This window comes from Bos javanicus, chromosome 4 (assembly GCF_032452875.1).
Source record: "Bos javanicus breed banteng chromosome 4, ARS-OSU_banteng_1.0, whole genome shotgun sequence".
Classification (NCBI taxonomy): domain Eukaryota; kingdom Metazoa; phylum Chordata; class Mammalia; order Artiodactyla; family Bovidae; genus Bos; species Bos javanicus.
In genome coordinates, this window is record NC_083871.1 from 29,517,678 (window position 1) to 29,540,930 (window position 23,253).

The window sequence follows — 23,253 nt, forward strand, 5'->3', positions numbered from 1 at the left end:
GAAGGAAAGAAATCTTAAAAATTAGAGCAGAAATAAATGCAAAAGAAACAAAAGAGACCATAGCAAAAATCAACAAAGCCAAAAGCTGGTTCTTTGAAAGGATAAATAAAATTGATAAACCATTAGCCAGACTCATCAAGAAACAAAGGGAGAAAAATCAAATCAATAAAATTAGAAACGAAAATGGAGAGATCACAACAGACAACACAGAAATACAAAGGATCATAAGAGACTATTATCAACAATTATATGCCAATAAAATGGACAACGAGGAAGAAATGGACAAATTCTTAGAAAAGTACAACTTTCCAAAACTCGACCAGGAAGAAATAGAAAACCTTAACAGACCCATCACAAGCACGGAAATTGAAACTGTAATCAAAAATCTTCCAGCAAACAAAAGCCCCGGTCCAGACGGCTTCACAGCTGAATTCTACCAAAAATTTAGAGAAGAGCTAACACCTATCCTGCTCAAACTCTTCCAGAAAATTGCAGAGGAAGGTAAACTTCCAAACTCATTCTATGAGGCCACCATCACCCTAATACCAAAACCTGACAAAGATCCCACAAAAAAAGAAAACTACAGGCCAATATCACTGATGAACATAGATGCAAAAATCCTAAACAAAATTCTAGCAATCAGAATCCAACAACACATTAAAAAGATCATACACCATGACCAAGTGGGTTTTATCCCAGGGATGCAAGGATTCTTCAATATCCGCAAATCAATCAATGTAATACACCACATTAACAAATTGAAAAATAAAAACCATATGATTATCTCAATAGATGCAGAGAAAGCCTTTGACAAAATTCAACACCCATTTATGATAAAAACTCTCCAGAAAGCAGGAATAGAAGGAACATACCTCAACATAATAAAAGCTATATATGACAAACCCACAGCAAACATTATCCTCAATGGTGAAAAATTGAAAGCATTTCCTCTAAAGTCAGGAACAAGACAAGGGTGCCCACTTTCACCATTACTATTCAACATAGTTTTGGAAGTTTTGGCCACAGCAATCAGAGCAGAAAAAGAAATAAAAGGAATCCAAATTGGAAAAGAAGAAGTAAAACTCTCACTATTTGCAGATGACATGATCCTCTACATAGAAAACCCTAAAGACTCCACCAGAAAATTACTAGAACTAATCAATGATTATAGTAAAGTTGCAGGATATAAAATCAACACACAGAAATCCCTTGCATTCCTATACACTAATAATGAGAAAACAGAAAGAGAAATTAAGGAAACAATTCCATTCACCATTGCAACGGAAAGAATAAAATACTTAGGAATATATCTACCTAAAGAAACTAAAGACCTATATATAGAAAACTATAAAACACTGGTGAAAGAAATCAAAGAGGACACTAATAGATGGAGAAATATACCATGTTCATGGATTGGAAGAATCAATATAGTGAAAATGAGTATACTACCCAAAGCAATCTATAGATTCAATGCAATCCCTATCAAGCTACCAATAGTATTCTTCACAGAGCTAGAACAAATAATTTCACAATTTGTATGGAAATACAAAAAACCTCGAATAGCCAAAGCGATCTTGAGAAAGAAAAATGGAACTGGAGGAATCAACCTACCTGACTTCAGGCTCTACTACAAAGCCACAGTTATCAAGACAGTATGGTACTGGCACAAAGACAGAAATATAGATCAATGGAACAAAATAGAAAGCCCAGAGATAAATCCACGCACATATGGACACCTTATCTTTGACAAAAGAGGCAAGAATATACAATGGATTAAAGACAATCTCTTTAACAAGTGGTGCTGGGAAATCTGGTCAACCACTTGTAAAAGAATGAAACTAGAACACTTTCTAACACCATACACAAAAATAAACTCAGAATGGATTAAAGATCTCAACGTAAGACCAGAAACTATAAAACTCCTAGAGGAGAACATAGGCAAAACACTCTCTGACATACATCATAGCAGGATCCTCTATGACCCACCTCCCAGAATATTGGAAATAAAAGCAAAAATAAACAAATGGGACCTAATTAACCTTAAAAGCTTCTGCACATCAAAGGAAACTATTAGCAAGGTGAAAAGACAGCCTTCAGAATGGGAGAAAATAATAGCAAATGAAGCAACCGACAAACAACTAATCTCAAAAATATACAAGCAACTCCTACAGCTCAACTCCAGAAAAATAAATGACCCAATCAAAAAATGGGCCAAAGATCTAAATAGACATTTCTCCAAAGAAGACATACAGATGGCTAACAAACACATGAAAAGATGCTCAACATCACTCATTATCAGAGAAATGCAAATAAAAACCACTATGAGATATCATTTCACACCAGTCAGAATGGCTGCGACCCTGAAGTCTACAAATAATAAATGCTGGAGAGGGTGTGGAGATAAGGGAACCCTCTTACACTGTTGGTGGGAATGCAAACTAGTACAGCCACTATGGAGAACAGTGTGGAGATTCCTTAAAAAATGGAAATAGAACTGCCTTATGATCCAGCAATCCCACTGCTGGGCATACACACTGAGGAAACCAGAAGGAAAGAGACACGTGTACCCCAATGTTCATCGCAGCACTGTTTATAATAGCCAGGACATGGAAGCAACCTAGATGCCCATCAGCAGATGAATGGATAAGAAAGCTGTGGTACATATACACAATGGAGTATTACTCAGCCATTAAAAAGAATACATTTGAATCAGTTCTAATGAGGTGGATGAAACTGGAGCCTATTATACAGAGTGAAGTAAGCCAGAAGGAAAAACACCAATACAGTATACTAACGCATATATATGGAATTGAGAAAGATGGTAACGATAACCCTGTATACGAGACAGCAAAAGAGACACTGATGTATAGAACAGGCTTATGGACTCTGTGGGAGAGGGAGAGGGTGGGAAGATTTGGGAGAATGGCATTGAAACATGTGAAATGTCATGTATGAAACGAGATGCCAGTCCAGGTTCAATGCACGATGCTGGATGCTTGGGGCTGGTGCACTGGGACGACCCAGAGGGATGGTATGGGGAGGGAGGAGGAAGGAGGGTTCAGGATGGGGAACACATGTATAAAAAAAGAAAAAAAAAAAAAGTAAAGACTACAAGACAGGGAAGACAACTATCCCCAAGAAAAGGTAGAATTTATAGAACCTTGTGATAAAGGGGATTTAAATTTTTATTTTAAACTTTTTATTTTATACTGGAGTGTAGGCATTAAAAAAAAAAAAAAAAAAAAGAACCTACATCACTCCATTTCTTAGCTTCCCTTTTCTCTGTGTTGACTTCATCAAGCTGTCTCCATCTGGTAGCAAGATGGACCCACTTGCTTCAAGCTAGGTTTCTTTCACTTTGTTGTTTCTCAGTCACTTGGTTGTGTTTGACTCTTTGTGACCTCATGAAGCAGCATACCAGGCTTCCTTGTCCTTCATCATTTCCCAGAGCTTGCTCAAACTCATGTCCATTGAGTTGGTGATGCCATCCAACCATCTTGTTCTTTGTCATCCCCTTCCCCTCCTGCCTTCAATCTTTCCCAGCATCAGGGTCTTTCTTAATGAGTCGGCTCTTCGTATCAGGCGGTCAAACTACTGGAGCTTCAGCATCAGTTGTTCCAATGAATATTCGGGGCTGATTTCCTTTAGGATTGACTGGTTTGATCTTCTTGTAGTCTAAGGGACTCTCAAGAGTCTTCACTAGCACTACAGTTCAAAAGCATCAATTCTTTGGCGCTCAGCTTTCTTTATGGTCCAACTCTCATATCCATAGGTGACTACTGGAAAAACCATATCTTTGACTATATGGACATTTGTGGGCAAAGTAATGTCTTTGCTTTTTAATATGCTGTCTAGGTTTGTCAGAGTTTTTCTTCCAAGCAGCAAGCGCCTTTTAATTTCATGGCTGCAGTCACCATCTTCAGTGATTTTGGAGCCCAAGAAAATAATCTGTCACTGTTTCCATTGTTTCCCCATCTATTTGCCATGAAGTGATAGGACCAGATGCCATGATCTTAGTTTTTTGAATCTGAGTTTTAAGCCAGCTTTTTCATTCTCCTCTTTCATCTGCACCAAGAAGCTTCCTCTTTGCTTTTTGCCATAAGGGTGGTGTCATCTGAATATTTGAGGTTATTGATATTTCTCCTGGCAATCTTGATTCCAGCTTGTGCTTCATTCATCCTTAGCAAGCCCCAAATGAGAAACAGCTCTTCATTCCTAATAACACCTAGAGCTTAGACTAAAAGTAGGGACATGTGACTCCCCAAAATAAAGTCAAAATGTTGTTATGCCAAAAGAAAGGGATATGTATACCAGGTAGGCAGAAATGTAATGACTGTCTGCTATGCCTATATTCTAAATTTTTGTGGAATTAATCAGAAATCAGGGAAATTAAATTATATTTGAATTATTCACAGACAATTCATTGAGGGTTTTTTTTTTTCAAATACTATTAAAAGTTCCTTTTTTTAACCTAGAAAATAATTGGGTGATTTTAGTTCATAAAAATTTACCATTAAAATGAAATGGTATTACTAATATAGCTCCATTTTTCAGTTATTAACAGTGACTCAAAGATGATGCATTCTCATTTAAGGCATAAATATATGAAAGTGTAGGTTTGTTAAATATGAATATTTATGAGTATAAGCAATAAACTGCTGGCTAGACAGTAAATCTGAACCCAATCCCCCACCCAAATTACTTGAAAAACATGAATTTTCAAAATTATTTCAAAAGCTGAATAATCCTTTGGTTAAGTAATCTCAGTTCTGTGTGCTTTTGATTTTATATAACACAGAAAAAAGATCAGTAAATACAAAGTCAGAATGTTTTTGTTTCAATAAAAATCTTTAGCATATTAAAACCATGCAATCCCAGGCAAGTAACTTCTTTCAAAAGTTGCACTATAGCCCAAAGGATATTTATGTGAGAAGTAGTTCTAAAACTTACAGAAATCAACATACCTGTGGTGGATTCATTTTGATATTTGGCAAAACTAATACAATTATGTAAAGTTTAAAAATAAAATAAAATTAATTAAAAAAAAAAGATTTATAAAACAAAGGGTTTTCTCCATAAGACATTTATAAATCTGCTCCTCACAGATAATTCTTATTTAGCTAGTGTTCTTTTGTCATTATTCAGTTACTTTATTCTGATGAATTTATTTCTGTTTATGTCTTACAAGCTCATTACAACTGTTTTATTATGGAGCTTGTACAAAAACAAAGTAGAAAATGCCCTCTATATAATGCTCTGGTTTGTTCTTTTTGACGATGCAAAAAGGAGAGATGATAGTAACAAGCATGAAGACAGAAGCTATTATTTTTGTAACTTATTTAGAAAATAACTATATGTGAGGTTTAATTTCTTATTTAAGCTACATTTGAATGAGTCAAACTATATTATTTTAAATACCAGTAGTTATATTTCTATCATTTTATATGAAATAAATTCAATTTTTCAGGCAAGATTTTAAAATTATGCAAAATAATTCCATAATTAAACATGAAAAACAAGGTCTTGGGAATTAAAAGGTCTCACGTGAACATATCTATTTAACTAAAAATAATGACAGTGGCAACACATCTTGACATCCAACAATATACTGATTCTAATATTGGAGTATTTATACCTGCAGGTAGACAGGTAGAGTTTATGTAGAAAAGGAGATCACTTGTTGGATCTTTTTGGTGCCATGACACACCTATACATGATTTTCTAATTCAAAATTTGGAAGATATGCTGCTATCAACACTTTCACAAGACAATGTGTGAATATTTCTGTGCTCATTTTTTAAAGAATATATGGCTTAATTATTATGCTTTATTTTCTTAACAGGTTTACTTTCTTGTTTTCAAAAAAGATTTAAGTATGATATGTGTTTATATGTTATTATCTCTTATTTTGAATATCCAATTGGAAATAGACACTCTCAGTAGAAGAATAATTCATAACATTATTTTCATCATAAAAAATCTCATTTTAATTTGTATCATGAATAATTTTACAGAGCTGGAGTCCCTGGAGCTTCAAGTCTATTTGGACATCTGCTTAATTCCTCTGCTTAATAACAAGGCATGATGAAACTGTTGCACTATCAAAAATAAGATCAGTATTGTATTATTCTTGGTTGCATTGCCTTCTGTTTCCCACCTTCTAGACTTTCATAGAAATCTAATAAAAACCAGAAACAAGCAATTGAAAAACAGGATCATAAAGTACCTTCTGCATTATCTGGCCACTTGTTTAGCTGTATCTTTAAAATGTCAAAGATCTGGATAAAATGAAAAAGGTTTTGTCAATGATCTCAGTCTTTCTTTTCTCTTAAGCTAAGGTTATGCAATACCTATCTTTAGGTACACCTCGTGAATGGAATACTACCATTAATATTTATTTAGTAGAGCCATTACTCATTTTATGGGAGAATTTCAATAAAAGTTGGATTCCAAAACAAATAACATTTATCGGGTCTTATTCTGTACCAGGTATACTTCAATTTATAAAGTTTCATTTGAACATTATAATAAACCAATGTAGTTGCTATTATAACCATTTTACAAAATGGTCAATCTTCTAGATCATTGTCTAGAAGATTGTCTCAGTCACCAAGCTGGTGAATTAAGTACAGGGAATTAAATCTCAAATTCCAACTTTTAAACTAGCATTCTTTTTATTATACTACATTTAATACTATAAGTAATAGCAATCAGGCATATTAGATATTAGCATCCATTATATGCCATACAGTTTTCCTATCTGTCATGATCCCATAATATTATTTCTATTTTTCCAGATATGTAAATTGATGATCAAAAAACCTATGCAGTTAGTTGCCCATTGTCACCCAGCAGGTAAGGAGTGAAACTCTGATTCAAATTCAAGCCATGCACCTGACTTCAACATTTAAATTCTCCCTAAGATAGCATGCTGACTTTCAATTGTAAGGAAAACTTGCGAAAACTACAAGTCAATCTATGTGAGATGATTAGATGATAATTTAGGAGTTATCACTTTAAAGTCACCATTAAAGACTTCTTTTCCATTGTTTCACATATGTGAGGTGCTAATTTAAGAGGCTTTTTCAGTTAATAGAAAATTAATAAATATTATTAGTTAATTGAAATTTTCATTTTACTTAGGCCTGAATATTTGGCACTATGCACTGTATTTTGAAAATTATGGCCGGGTGTATATAGATTTTTACATAATCAAATTAATAAAAAGTGTTACAATTGATTCAGTCAGCAAAAGAAGACTAAATAGACAAATATAAGAAAAAAACAGAAAAATACATAAAATTCAATTTTGTGAAGTGATCTAGTCTATAAGCAAGTTGGTACACAATCTCATAAATAAATTAATACTATACGTATATACATACTCACATAAACATGATGGAATGGGCAGGAAGTTCAAAGAAATAAAGTCTCGCAATCCCTAGGCAATAGAGACTTAAGATATTTTAAAATCAATTTTACTCTGAGATAACTCATATAAAATATGATACACTCAATTTAAGTGTACTGTCCAATAAGTTTTGGCAAATCCATAAATCTGTGTAACCACCACCACAATGAAGATAAATAACATTTATATTATTCAAAATTTTGCTGGTATCCCTATTAAGTTAATCCTACTTTCTTAGTCCTAGTTAACCACTTTATATCACTTTGGATTAGTTCTGCCTATTCTAGAACTTCACATACGTGAAATCATACACTATGTGCAATTTTTTGTCTGTCTTTTCTCATTATAACATTTTTAAGACTTACCCATATAGTTGCAAATATCAATAGTCTATTCCTTTTTATTGCTGATTAATATTCCATTGTATGTATTACCACAAATGGTCTATCCATTCACAAGTTAATAGACATTTGGATTATTTTCAGTTTTTGAATACTATAAATAAAGTTGATATTAACATTGTATATAGGTACATTTTCATTTCTCTTGGTAAATACCTAAGAAAGGAATTATAGGGTTACCTAAGTGTATGCAACACTCAAACTGTTCTCCAAATAGTTTGTACCCTTCTATACTATACCAGCGGCATATAAGAGTTTCAGTTGTATCATATGTCAGTCTTTTTAAATTTTAGTCATTTCAGCAAGTATGCAGTGATTTACATTGTTGTTCTAATTTGCATTCGGGCAACAGTTTTGAAGAGGACTAGACTAGCAACTGAGAATCCTAGTTAAAATGATTGACAATAGAATCTTAAAATGATTGACAATAGAATCTCCAAAAATACAAGTAGCTCATGCAGCTCAATATCAGAAAAGCAATCAACCCAGTCAAAAAGTAGGCAGAAGACCTAAACAGACATTTCTCCAAAGATATACAGATGGCTAAGAAACATGAAAAGATACTCAACAGTGCTTATTATTAGGGAAACGCAAATCAAAACCACAATGAATGGCCATTATCAAAAAATCTATGAACAATAAATGTTGGAGAGGGTGTGAAGAAAAGGGAACCCTCTTGCATTATTGGTGGGAATGTAAATTGATACAGCCAACTATGGAGAACAGTATAGAGATTTCTTAAAAAAATTAGGAATAAAACTACCATATGATCCAACAATCCCACTAATGATCATATACCCCAAAGAAACTAGAATTGAAAAAGACACATGTACCATAATGTTCACTGCAGCACTATTTACAGTTGCTCAGACATGGAAGAAACTTAGATGCCCATTGACAGATGAATGGATAAAGAAGTTGTTGTAGATATATACAATGAAATATTCAGTTCAGTTCAGTTCAGTCGCTCTGTCGTGTCCGACTCTTTGTGACCCCATGAATTGAGCACGCCAGGCCTCCCTGTCTATCACCAACCCCCGGAGTTCACTCAGACTCACATCCATCGAGTTGGTGATGCCATCCAGCCATCTCATCCTCTGTCATCCCCTTCTCCTCCTGCCCCCAATCCCTCCCAGCATCAGGGTCTTTTCCAATGAGTCAACTCTTCGCATGAGGTGGCCATAGTACTGGAGTTTCAGCTTTAGCATCATTTCTTCCAAAGAACACCCATAGCTTCTCTATGCCTCAAGTTTCTCCTTTGCAAGCCACAAAACAAACAGCACCTTGCTCAGACTTTGTTTTGAACTTTAAAAAGAATATAAACTTAAAGCACCACACACTGTGCCTGGATCAGAGTGAGTGTTCAATGAAAGTTAACTATTATTATTATTCCTATTTCACAGAATATGTAGTGTTATACATTTTTTACTTTATATTGAGCTTACTTCTAATGACCATAACAATAATGCTATGCCATTATAGAATCTATCTCACCCAGCATATGAAAGTGCTTTAAAGTAATTTTTAATAGATAAACCTAATTTCTCCAAAGTTAACCATAATATAAACAAACTTACTCAAGAAAGTATCTTTGCATCTAATTCTATTTTTTTTACTGTTTTGGTGTTTTTTCTAAGTTAGGACTTGATCCCAACAAAATATTCAGATAGCATTACCTTACATGGCCTTAATCCTAGAAAGAAGTAGTGTCAAGTATTTCAAGCAACCTAGACTAGATCACAAGCATTCTGCCTACACTGCTTCTTCCTCATCCACAAGCAATCTTTGTGGTTTCAATAGCTCCCTACAGTGCCAACTTCCATTTTATCCTGACATCGAGTGGACCAACATGTTCTCTCTTCCCTCGATGGGTCAAATTCCAGGCCCAGCTGCTCCCACCCAGGGTGTAGGCAGTTTGCTAGCCCTGCCTGCAACCACTCCACTGTGGCCTAGTGACACCACAATCAACTTCCCTTTAACTCTTACTATTGCCAAACTTTCCTCAGGTCTGATAGCACTGCCAAATCATCTAGCTTTTGCTTCTGTGTGGTCTGAGAGAGTTGGCACAAAGAGAAGTAGTAACTTCCTGTTTGGTTTTCTTTCACAATTAGGGAAGAGGATTAGAAGTAGCCAAGAGAGACTTATTTTTTAAGAAAAGTGTCATTCGGAGAAATATAAAGAGATGCCTTAAAACTCTGAAAAGTTGAGTTTGAACTAATCACTATTCAATTATTGACTTACTCAGTGACCCTAATATATATACCTCTTGAATACTTAGCTTTTTATGAACTATTACAGAATACTATTTAAAAAGCTTACTATTATTGATGTCTGTAAACATTACATATGCAACTAACAAATTTATATAGTGGTTTTGTTTTCCATTTCTCTAATGTAAAAATCGTGTGTGAATGTTGTAACCACTATGAGTTTGAAAGCACACCATCACCACTATCAATACCCAGAACAAACCACTTTGAGGACCAGGCTAAAGGTACTGGGGAGAGTTACAGTAAGAATGAAATAGAAGCCTGGCACAAGACAGCTGGCATGGATAGTTATCAATGAGAGTCTTCAGGCACAGCAAACATGTGGAACCCTATTAATCAGTATTGGGAATAAATATAAGGCAAGAACCAGTCAACAACCAGGGTATCTAAGGGTATCATACAGATTTATCTCCCCAGTGGATTACATTGGTCCTGAAAGGTAAAGAGGTCTATCTTACCATTCATGACATGTGCTGTTTGAGAAAAAAACCAGAAACCATTCACCATGCCACAGGGTCCATTTGTTCTGTTGCACTCAGTCGTTTACAACTCTTTGTGACCCCATGGACTGCATGCAGCACGCCAAGCTTCCCTGTCCTTCACCATCTGCCAGAGCTTGCTCAAACTCATATCCGTTGAGTTGGTGATGCCATCCAACTATCTCGTCCTCTGTCATCCCCTTCTTCTGCCTTCAATCTTTCCCAGCATCAGGGTTTTTCCTAATGAGTCAGCTTTTTCCATCAGGTGGCCAAACTACTGGAGCTTCACCATCAGTTGTGCCAACGAATATTCAGGGCTGATTTCCTTTAGGACTGACTGATTTGATCCTCTTGAAGTCTAAGGGACTCTCAAGAGTCTTCTCCAACACCACAGTTCAAAAGCATCAATTTTTCAGGACTCAGCCTTCTTTGTGGTCCAACTTTCAAATCCATACATGACTACTGGAAAAACCATAGCTTTGACTACACAGACCTTTGTGGGCAAAGTAAAGTCGCTGCTTTTTAATATGCTGTCTAGTTTCATCAGAGCTTTTCTTACAAGGAGCAAGTGTCTTTAAATTTCATGGCTGCAGTCACCATCTGCAGTGATTTTGGAGCCCAAGAAAATAAAGTCTGTCACTGTTTCCATTGTTTCCCCATCTATTTGCCATGAAGTGATGGGACTGGATGTCATGATCTTGGTACACCCTTCTTTATGCCGTATTTCTGGTATTTTTTTTTTTTTTTTCTTGCAGGCCCATCCTTACTCACACTATTTCTAGAGCTGAGAAAGAAGCAAATTGGGGTTTACTGCCTCCCCCAGGCTTTTGCTTAAATTAAGTCAAAATCAAAACCTCGTACCTGGAGTTGGACATACTAAAGAATAGGCTTCCCTCATGCTTGGCTACTTCTTCAAGTCTAATAACAGCTTTCTGGACTTCACCTTTCCTACCTACCTAAGCATGTTATGTTCCAGACCCTCCGTGTCTAACTAGAACTCAATTATTGACTCCTCCTAAATTCAGTCCTGTGACTATCCATGCATTACACTTACAATCACCCTTGGCTTTTCCTCTATAACCACTCAGGAGACTACAGCTAGAGAAGGATTAGAGAAGAGTTCACCATTGCCATGAAGATGATCAGGAAAAGGCCTCCATGAATAAGCAGTATGAAAATTCCTTCAAGACTGAGCAGATATGAGCTATAGGAGATTCTACAAATGGAGTTCTTAAAGTGTTTCCACAGACTATCATGTTGGCATCAGAATTTTCTCACTAAGATTCCCACAAGTTCATATGCAGCCTCTACAAAGACACTAATCTCCTTTGAAAAACTCAGGCCTCAGCTACCCTGACACACAGAGGATAATTTTAAACTTTCAAGGAGGAAACAAAATAAATCAGTTACAAACTATCCTAATCATTTTTAGTTAACTTTCCATATTTTAAGATTTTTATTCCCAGATAAATGAATTCTATCCTAAAAGATCTTATCCAGCTTCACAGCTCTCTTGTATACTGGACAGATATGAATTCAATAAATGTACATTCAAATATCAAAAATGCATATTAGTTTTATAAGTATTATGCATTCTATCTATTCCCTCACCACATCCCTCACCACAGAAGTCAGAATATATATTTTTATCTTGTATTTAAGATTTTATCTTGTATTTAAGATCTATTCCCTCACCACATCCCTCACCACAGAAGTCAGAATACATATTTTTATCTTGTATTTAAGATTCTCTCGTGGTTTAAATTCTTTCCATTCTCCTTCCAAATATATTATCTGGTTGCAGAATGAAGCTGACATGTCTGCACAAATGGAGGTGGAACATCCAAACCTCCAGGTGATATATCACATCCTGCTTGGTCTCTGAGTTGCCCTCTGGTTGTCACTGCTTCTATAGTATTGTAACCATGTGGCCACCGAGTATACTTCTGAGTTGTGCTGTCCAGCTTGGTCTTTAGAGTGCATTCTGTTACCACTGCAAATGTACATGGACTTGGCCATAGCCTCCAGTTACAAAGAAATCCTATAGTCTCTGGTTTATTTTGGCTACAGTCATCTTCCTACTGATCGCTAGAAAATATAGCATTTATAGATGGTCTTGGGGACCTAGGGCTTTTTATTTGTTTTCTCCACACCACTTCAAAGCGAACCTTCACTCAGGCCCACCCTATTTGATACTTCCTCAATTACTGCTATGTAAACACTCCTGGCATTTCACACGCATGGGACCTCTTTGCAAAATTTTCCATTGTCCTAGGCTATGTCCAGAAAAGCAGGACATCAGGTCCTCTGGTCTCTGGCATCCTCAAACTCACTTGGTTGTTGCTAACACCTTCTCCTTAAGGATTCACCCTTAAGGGGAGAATCAGAATACTAGGGCCCGATCTTAGATTCCTCTCTTCATCTCATTCCCAGGCTCCATCTCTCAATGTCCACATGAGTTTTCCTCTTCCTATGTGTCAAAAACATTTCCTTGCATTGCAACTTTTTTCTCCTAGTCTGTAGTTCCATCATATAAATTGCCTGATCCTCACCAAGCTGAATGTCTGCTTTGGAAGGTTCTGAAAAAATCATTTCCTTCTCAAGCGAATCAGGCATTCTCAACAGTCAAAAGTTCTTACTTTTAGACTATAAAAAAATTCCTATTTAAAAATTCTATGCCAATACATCCCTGGTTTTAACAGGGCTATGCTTTCCCCAATAAAGCCAGACATGCTATTGACTGAGTGATTTGGAGAGCTGGATTCCTAGGAACTGGAAATGACTGAAAATTAAAGCACACTGATTTGACACCTCAAAATTAGTATCTCTATAATACTTCCATCTCCCCATTTACCTCTCTATGCTGTATACTTACCACCATATAAACATAATTGCTGGACACACTTGGCCTTCAAGGCAAGGATAAAGAATCAAACTCCAACATCCACAGATGCTCCTTCTCAGTGAATAATTTGCTGAAGTTATAGAAACTCCTATCAGAGACACTATCTCATCTAAAGTATATGACCTTGTCTATTACAAGGGCACAGTTTACCAATACCTTAACTGGACAATAATCATAACAACTAATTAACATATAGCACATATGTATTAAACACAGAGAGTTTTTCTGTTACACATAGTAGAATAAAATGAATATAAAACTCATCCTTGAATAATAAGTATATGAAGTAATAATCTTGTCTTTATATAAAATATAAAAGAACTAATCAAGAAAGAGTTGCTACATAAATCACTGGGAAAACCTGTAAGAATTCCATCTTTCTATTGTCAAAGGGCAGTTATAATAGATTTCAGAGCTGCCCCAAGATTAGGCCTGAAACGTGTTATCTGATGAACACCGTGAATAAAGGAAAACGCAAGGCTATCATGTATTGAATGGATGCTAAGTGCCTTTGGTTGAACCTATATTTTCTCGTTTAGTTCTCACAACAACTCTGCAAAGGGAGCAAAATTTCATATTTAAAGATTAAGAGATGGGGGCCACAATCAGCAGCAGAGGTAACTGGACTCAATTCTGGCAGTCGACAAATCCCTCAAAGTAGGACTAAAGCAAGTTCATGAAATTGCTCCACAGTCTTCCTGTGGGGGCTGAGGAATTAGAAACAAGTTCCAACACTGCCAAACATAGTACCAATACAAATTACACTTTCACCTCTAAATTTATACTTTAAATTCAGGTTTTGGTTCTTGTTATCTGAGATTTAGCACTGGTTGACTGGTTGACTCCTATTCAAGCCAATGGATACTTCAGTCAGTTCATCAGTGAATAGACAACTTATATTTAAAAAGTAGTCTCGTTTCATACATGATATTTTACATGTTTCAATGCCATTCTCCCAAATCTTCCCAAATATCTCCCAAATATCATGTATGAAACGAGATGCCAGTCCAGGTTCAATGCACGATACTGGATGCTTGGGGCTGGTGCACTGGGACGACCCAGAGGGATGGTATGGGGAGGGAGGAGGGAGGAGGGTTCAGGATGGGGAACACATGTATACCTGTGGTGGATTCATTTTGATATTTGGCAAAACTAATACAATTATGTAAAGTTTAAAAATAAAATAAAATTAATTGAAAAAAAAAAAAACACTACAATTTAAAAAAAATAAAAATAAAAAGTAGTCTCTAGAGAAAGTATCTCAGCAGGACTTGAATAGGTTCTGAAGAGAAGTACTCTTCTTTCAGTAGAATAAATTTACTCAAGGTGACCCCTCTCTTCAGTCCTCACACAGTCTTTGAAAGAAACAGCAAGAACTAACAACAACAACAAAAGGTGGTACTTCTCTCCCCTGGTCCTTTCCTCTCATAGCTATGTGCAAGTATACACCTCTGTCTCTTACTTCTCTAAAGTTCCTTTTAAATGCACTTCAGGAGTTTTAGTAAAATTTAGAATCTGATTTTTTAAATTTTTTCAAGTGATTTAAAAACCAGCACTAGGAAACGTTGCTCTGTGGCATGTTACTATTGAAGATCCAATAGAGAGCAAGGATAACATCTGCTTTTCAAATTTTGCTGTATATATTTTATTCAGTTTTACAATATTCCCTCAGAGGCTGGTGAAGGTCAGGTTTTATTTTCATTTACAGGCTGGAGGTAGAGTAAAGCTTGGTTAGCTGCTGCATGTCATACCAGAAGCAAGTAAAACACACAGGACTGTAGGATTTAGGTCTCTGTTCAGGGTAAAATACACTAAACCAGAATTTTTCAAAGATTTACTTTCTAAAAAACGGTTCCTTAGTGGGCTCCAAGAGATACTTTTGTAAAAACAGTTTCTTAGTGTATAAATTTGAGCAATCTCCCATACTAAATGTGCCTCCAGAGATAAACAATGAATACATTACAGGTTTTGCAAAATCCTGTAATTAAAAACAGTAACAAAAATTTTGTTTATTTAACTCAACATCATTTCCTGTAGCATCTTCTGTTTGTTTAGTAAGTATTAGTTTATATTGATAAAATACATTTTGGCAAATGCTCCATTAAACTGTACCATCTCTCTTTTACCTTATAGTATATGAGCAAAAAACCACTTGTCTCAGTCAAGGGCACATCTAAGTTACCACCAAGAAGAGAGAGAGAAAGTGAGGGAGGGAGGGGAAGAAAGAGAGGGAAAAAAGAAGGATACAGGGAGAGAGAGAGGGAAAGTCTCTTACCTGACTTTACTATTTCTGTCAATGGTTATTTTCAACAATATCATGTCACCCTAGCCAGCCCCTCTATTCCAATTGGTTTATATCATTATTGGATTATATTACTTCTTTTAGTGACAAAACGAGTTCCTATTAAACAGTAGGCACTACATCAGTCACAAATAGAAATTAAAGCATAGTTCTTATCCTGGAAGAGCTACCTTGTAAAAGGGGAGATGAGCAAGTACAAAACAACATGTCTTGATAAGGTGAGATGGAGGTGGAATATCCCCCAGAGGGAAGAAAGGCAAGTCTTGCTGACAGAGTTAGGACATGGCTTCCTCTTATTCTTCAGCTGGAAAGATTTTAGAAAATAGTGCTTATTGATATGGGTGATAAGTAGATGTTAGCAAAGCAAATTATAGAGAATAAGACAACCTAAAGAGAATACTCTCTAGTACTGCATATAAGTGAAGAAACCAGGGTTCACTTGACACAGTGTGTGATCAGATCCTAAGACACATATTCAGGGGTACTAGCGGAAGAGCCTGGCACCCCACTCCAGTACTTTTGCCTGGAAAATCCCATGGATGGAGGAGCCTGGTGGGCTCCAGTCCATAGGGTCGCTAAGAGTCAGGCACGACTGAGCGACTTCACTTTCACTTTTCACTTTCATGCATTGGAGAAGAAAATGGCAACCCATTCCAGTGTTCTTGCCTGGAGAATCCCAGGGACGGGGGAGCCTGGTGGGCTGCCGTCTATGGGGTCGTACAGAGTCGGACACGACTGAAGTTACTTAGCAGCAGCGGAAGAGCCATGGAGATTATCTATCTATTCGTGCACACACACACACACACTAATATATATATATATATATATATATGTATATATATATACACACACACATACATACACACACACAAACCAGTAAGGTGTTTAAACTTTATCCTAAAGAGAATACAGTTATTGATTACATATCACTTTTAGCCATTTTAAGTCACTTTAAATCCAAAAGATTCTTCCAACTTTTGCAACTGCTTATTCAGAAACTTCAAGGATCTTTTCTCTGTGGACACAGCCAATGTCTATTCATACAATCAGGCCAAAAATATGAAGCCTGTTATACCATAACTTCCCTGATTGCCTCAAACAGACTTCCTCCTATGAACATCTCTACTATCCACTAACTCTGTGATCTACTTATTGCCTTGTAAGTTACTCTTTTGTAAATATGTTTACTTTCTACAGCTGGCAAATGCCTCAAAAGCAAGGAACCACATTGTGTATCCTTGGGACAGCACTGTGGTGGTTCCCAGTGATCCCTACCTCTGCTATTCATTCCTGTGTATAATCCTCTTCTCTTGAACCTGGGCTGGACCTAGTATCACTTCTTACAAATAGAATAAAGTAAAAATGACACTTTTTTTTTTTCCTCCCAAACAAGTTACAGAAGACTCTGGCTTCTGTCTTTCTCTTTTTCTCTTGCTCTCTCCCTTGCTCGCTTTTCCTGGAGTAGGAAATGGCAACCCACTCCAGTATTCTTCCCTGGAGAATTCCATGAACAGAGGAGACTGGGGGGCTACAGTTCATGGAGTAGCAAAGAGTCAGACATGACTGAGCGACTAACATACTTGCTCATTTTGAGGAAAGTCACCTGCCATGTTGTGGACTGACTTACGGAGAGGCCCATGTGACAAGAAAGTGTTATCTCCACCCAACAGCCACATGAACCATGAGTGAGCTTGGGAGCTGCCAATCCTACTCCTAGAGAACCCTGAGACGACTGCAGCCCCAGGGGACATTGGATTATAATCTTGTGAGAGACTCTGAACCAGAGATCCCACACTAAGCTGCATCTAGACCCCTGAAACGAAGATAATAAATTTCTATTTTTATAAGCTGCTATATTTGGATGAAATTTATTGTACAGTCCCATATAACTAGAATAATACCTAAAGTAACAGACTATAAAATAAGTATGAATCACTTCAGAAGACAGGTAGATGGATAAATGGAAGAATATACAGGAAACAATTCATTTAATATTTATTGAATGAGGAATCTAAGGATGGGTATTCATTAACATTCCTTCAGGTTTATTTTGGATTAAAATAAAACCAAAAACTGATTTTATATTATCCAGGTCCTCTTGCTTTTCTTCCCTTGTTTATTTCGACTGAAGAAGTGTGTCAGCACAGTGAACTTCTACATAAATATTTTCTGAGTTTTTATGCAAAATGAAGAATTGCTAAACACAGAAGATACACCCAACAATAAAGATGCTGCTGCTTGTTCACATTTTACATCACTTATGATCTTCTCCCACACAGTCATGCCTATTTCCATGGAATGATGACAATATCTATCAGGAAAGCTTCTATGAACTCAAAGTGCCTGGGACCGATGATACAGAGGGGACAGCAGGGCATCTGTTTAGAGAAATAGGATGAAGCATTTTTTCCATGAGTGGTAATCATGGAAAGTCCTGTTGATTGAAAGATTTCTCACATGTTCCCTTAAACTATTAAGCTCTTGAGTCACAAAGGCATTCCACCTAACTTCCTTTTCTGAGACTTCTTTCTTATTCCATTAAAGAAAAAAAATGAATGAATCTGCCGGATATTATATTCCAGTGTTTTTTTTTTTATGTATCAGTTATTTTATTAGGTTTATGTAAGAAATTTAGAACACCAATTTGTGAGAATAAACTCCATTTGGGAGACAAAATGCAGAGCAGAGATAGCCCTGGAGCTGAGAAACACCTTTGGTTTTTGGCAGAATTTTCAAGTCCACGGCCTTCTGATTAGCCTGGAGCTGCTCGGTAAACTCTTATTTCTCCTTCTCTGTGGGGATCTTGTCTTCCTGGTGCCTGAGCTTAAGAAGTTTCTTCTTCTTTGAAGTAAGCATGAGTGAGATGCTTTGGGCTTTTCACACCACTGATGAAGGTGGTGATGACAAATTTCTGGTGTGTTCTTTGCAGAGAAACTAGATTGAAGATCAGAGGTCCAGTCACAAGCAGCAGGTCACTATCCAGTTTCTTCAGGAAAATCACTCTCATTGCTGTAAGGATGGTCAAAATGGTCACAAGAGTGATGCTAACTCAGAATTTTCTCTCATGCTGACTGAAGAGATTTTTGTTAGCTGTGGCCCAATAGCTTTCCAGGAACATCTTCAGGAGGATAACGTTTAGGTGTTTTGTGAAGTTTAATTACTCAAGTTCCATCATTCTTGTTATTACCAACTGGGAAGAGTACCTATGACTTTTATATATAACTTAAGAAAGAGAGTGAGAATTTACATAATTTAAATAACATGCCTAACTCTACCATGACATTGTATGGCATAAAACTTTGAAGAATTTCTGTGCTGTGCTATGCTTAGTCACTCAGTTGAATCCTGTGAAACTCGACACCTCTGAATACTAACCACTCTTTTAGATGATCCAGGGGTGGCTGCAGGATATGAAATTTTCTATTAAAAACAACTTCAGTGAAACAAGGTAAGTCAATAGTAAAGGTGAGTGTAAAGTTTTGAGAGTTGATTCATTAATGTGCTGTGCTTAGTTGCTCAGTCATGTCCAACTCTTTTCGACCCCATAGACTGCAGCCCACCAGGCTCCTTCATCCCCGGAGATTCTCCAGGCAAGAATACTGGAGTGTGTCGCCATGCCCTTTTCCAGGGGATCTTCCCAACCCAGGGATAGAACCCATGTCTCCTGCCTTACAGTCAGATTCTTTACTGTCTGAGTCACCAGGGCTCAGATGACAAGTCATCAAAGAACTTCTAGTTTGAGTTTGGAAAAAAAAAAAAAAAGATACATGGGACAGAAAGAAGGAAAAACAACAATAGAACTCGCTTCCCCCCAAAGCAGAGATTCCTGCTGAAAATTGCTAACCATTATTCTCAATCTCATCAACTAATATTTACTTTATTTCACAGTTTACACAGTGTATTTTGGATCGCACAAAATAAGCCTGTACATTAACAGGGAAGTTGGCAAACATTTTGTTCTTATGATGATAATGTTAAATCAGACAGGTTAAGTTTGTTGGCCAAGGTCAAATAACCAGTAAATGGCAGATTAGACTCGCACCAATACTTCCTAACAGTTAAAATTACACTGAGATGATAAGAACTGAGTAATGGTTGAATGACTTGCCACAAGAGGGAATCCTTTTAATTTAGTGCCACTTTTATGAAATAACTGTAGCACAGGGGGAATAAAAAGCAAGGCAGAATGAGACAAACTTTCTAGAGACAGAATCCATTTCAAAAGAAAGATAAAAAGATTTCAGCAGCTACTTGTACAGTACTAGTCAAAACAAAAGCACTTTTCCAACATCTCTCACTCTCATTCCTCTGCAAAGTACTGGTATGAGGTGACAGAGAAACTTGAACAAAAAGTCTTCAATATGGATTGGTTCAATGAATGAGGGATTAAAAACCTCAAAAGAAAGAGGAAATGACTAATAATTAAAGAATTTCAATGATTTATTGGGAATCATTCCTCTAATCAGAGTAGCAAATGAATTGTCCAATGTATGGGTAGATAAAGGGTAATTTTAGGTTGCTAAATAGTCCAGGACTGCAAATAGCCAAGTTAACCCATTTCCTTGAACTCATTCATTTATTCATTACATTTCTAGCTAACTGAATAATTATCATCCGGAGAGCTTATAAAAATAAACATTCCAGGCTTCCCTGGTGGCTCAGTGGTAAAGAATCCACCTGTCAATGTAGGAGACAGGGGTTTGACCCCTGATCGGGAAGATCCCACATGCCAAGGAGCAACTAAGCCTGTGGGTCACAACTAATGAGCCTGTGCTCTAGAGCCTGGGAGTCGCAACTACTGAGTTCATTTGCTGCAACTATTGAAGCACGTGTGCCCCAGAGCCCATGCTTTGCAACAAAAGAAGAAGCCACCATAATGAGAAGCCCCAGATGCTGTTACAACCTAGAGGGCTGGGATGGGGTGGGAGATGGGAGGGAGGCACAAGAAGAAGGGGACATATGTATACCTATGGCTGATCCAAGTTGATTTTTGGCAGAAACCAACACAATATTGTAACTATCCTTCAATTAAAAATAAATAAAGAAAAAAGTGGAGTGAGATCCAATAATCCACATTTTTAAGTTAGCACTTGAGATGATTGTGATGTGCTGCTATATTTGGCAACCACTTGACTCCACAGTACAATACTTGTACAGAAGTTACAGGACATTTCCAAATAATTTATTTTTGATAAAGCATTATTCAATTACTGTGACATTTCTGGGAGTTATGGGAGTTAGAGGAACACTAAGTATCTGTCCATCTTGTGTCCCACATCCACTTCCCCATGCAGACATAACTAAATACAGTTACCCCTGTGTCTGAATTCTCTATTCATTTCCACATCCTATCTATCCTGGACACTCTCTGTTTCCATAGAAAGCCCATCAACATTGTGGCCTTACAGCTTCTGGATCTCCTCAGTATCAACAACTTCCATCATTATTCCACTGCTCTATAGACATTTGTGCTGCCTGGAATGGAAATAAACAACCCCAAAATTTCTTTCAGCAGCTCAGTGTGAACCCCACCCTTCACAACCCTTTGAGCCTAGGGACTTTAGCCTCCAGCACTAAAGGAGTCTGTAGTCAACCTTCATGCAAAGGCTCCAAGGTCCCTAATAACATAATGTCCAGGTTTGTACTCTGTTCTAATCTGTACTAGACTCAATGGAAAATGGCTTTCACAGCTAGAAGCACCACACTGATATGCAAATATCTATTGGGGGCACCACTGTAAACTATTATTAATGAGGCTAGCATTTTAGGATGGAAGAAACATTATTAGAAATCCATTATTCTGAGTCCTGGCTCTCTCAGGATTCTGATTCAGTAATTCTAGAATAGGATCCAGGAATCTACATTTTTATATTGGCTTGGCCAAAAAGTTTGTTCAGGTTTTTTTCTGTACAACGTTACGGAAAAACCCAAAGGAACTTTTCTGCCAATCCAATACATTGTATACTGATCACATTCAAAGAAATCTTAACCTGAAGATTTAAATGCTGATAATCTAGAGTAGATACTACAGATAAAAGAAATACCTGATGGTTTGACAAATAAACAGGAGAAAGTTTGACAGATATCCTTTGAATAATAGGTTTTGAAAGAAGTACCTAACTAGAGAGACTATAGGGAATAAAGTGAAGGACTTGAAAGAAGGCAGCTCACAATAGAAAAGAAGAGAAGGGGAATAAAGCAAACCTTAGTCTTCATCTAACAAGGCTCCTCACCACTGACTTTGCTTTTGGGCGGGAGTGCATGGAGATGGAGTTTTGGAAAACAGTCTCTCCCAACTACAGATTAGTCTCTTTCCTACACAGAGATGGACCAGGAGAGAAGGAAAGATGTCATAATATTCTCATGGAATGATACAAAGAACTCTGGCCAATATGCGAAGAACTAAGAGATAAAGCAGAACTCAAACAAGATTTTCAATACAAAAGACCAAAGCTAGAAACTTCCACGTGTGTCCTTGCTATCTCTAGGTACTGAGAGAATTACGAACGCTTTCTCTGCCCCACTGTTATTATTCACAATAATTCCCAGAAGTACTCTCATGTACCAAAGGGATCATATTCAGAAGTAGAAAATGATTCAGTAATTTCATTTTAAGTCTTTTCCAAAAGTCTATTCAATTCCTGGACTCTTTGTACTTGCAAAAACTGAATTTGCCTACCAGATAAAATGTTTTTTCTTAGTTCTCTAGAGTATTAGTTACTTCCCAATCAGAAGACAGAAACTACACAGTATTTGAAAGATGGAAAATTTAGTATAAAGAAATAGCAACAGAAGACTGAAGTAATAGGGAATTGATTAAAGGTCAGGGGGTGAGTATGTGGACTCTAAGGGATACTCAAGTGCTACCAAGGGAGAGTACTCAAGGAAAGTACAAACTTGGAGGGAAAGAATCCTTCCCCAAAGCCAGGACTCAGATCTCACTACAGAGGGTACCGTTGAATCCCACTGGCTGTTGGAAAAGTTGGCTGGGTTATTCCAACCCAAAGAGGGTAGCTGAGAAGCTACAAGTTTAGGTTATTACTGACTCACTGGAAAGCCAGTTTGGGTTCTATCTGGACTCATAGAAAGTCACCTGGAAGTAGCAGGGCTGTGAGAAAGGGTTACTGATGATTCACTGGGAAACAAGCTGGCAAATCCATAGCACTTGCTAGCTGCCCCTAGGAGTGCTATCGAACTTACTGCTGGAAACCACCCAAGATGGGGTTGGTGTGGAGGGAGGTTGGGGAGGTGCCACTTGCTGTTTGATGCTAGAACACCACTGAAAAAAGCCAATTCACTCTTCAGGAGTTTGACTAAATGAGTACACCTGGTTCCAAATAGGAAAAGGAGTACGTCAAGGCTGTATATTGTCATCCTGCTTATTTAACTTATATGCAGAGTACATCACAAGAAATGCTGGACTGGAAGAAACACAAGCTGAAATCAGGATTGCCAGGAGAAATATCAATAACCTCAGATATGCAG

General features: G+C 37.0%; 1 pseudogene; it reads right to left on the bottom strand.

Annotated features, from left to right (window-relative positions):
* Positions 1-18,366: 18,366 nt before the first annotated feature.
* The window catches only part of LOC133246741 (large ribosomal subunit protein eL6-like), an 81,176-nt pseudogene continuing 76,289 nt past the window's right edge, over positions 18,367-23,253 (bottom strand).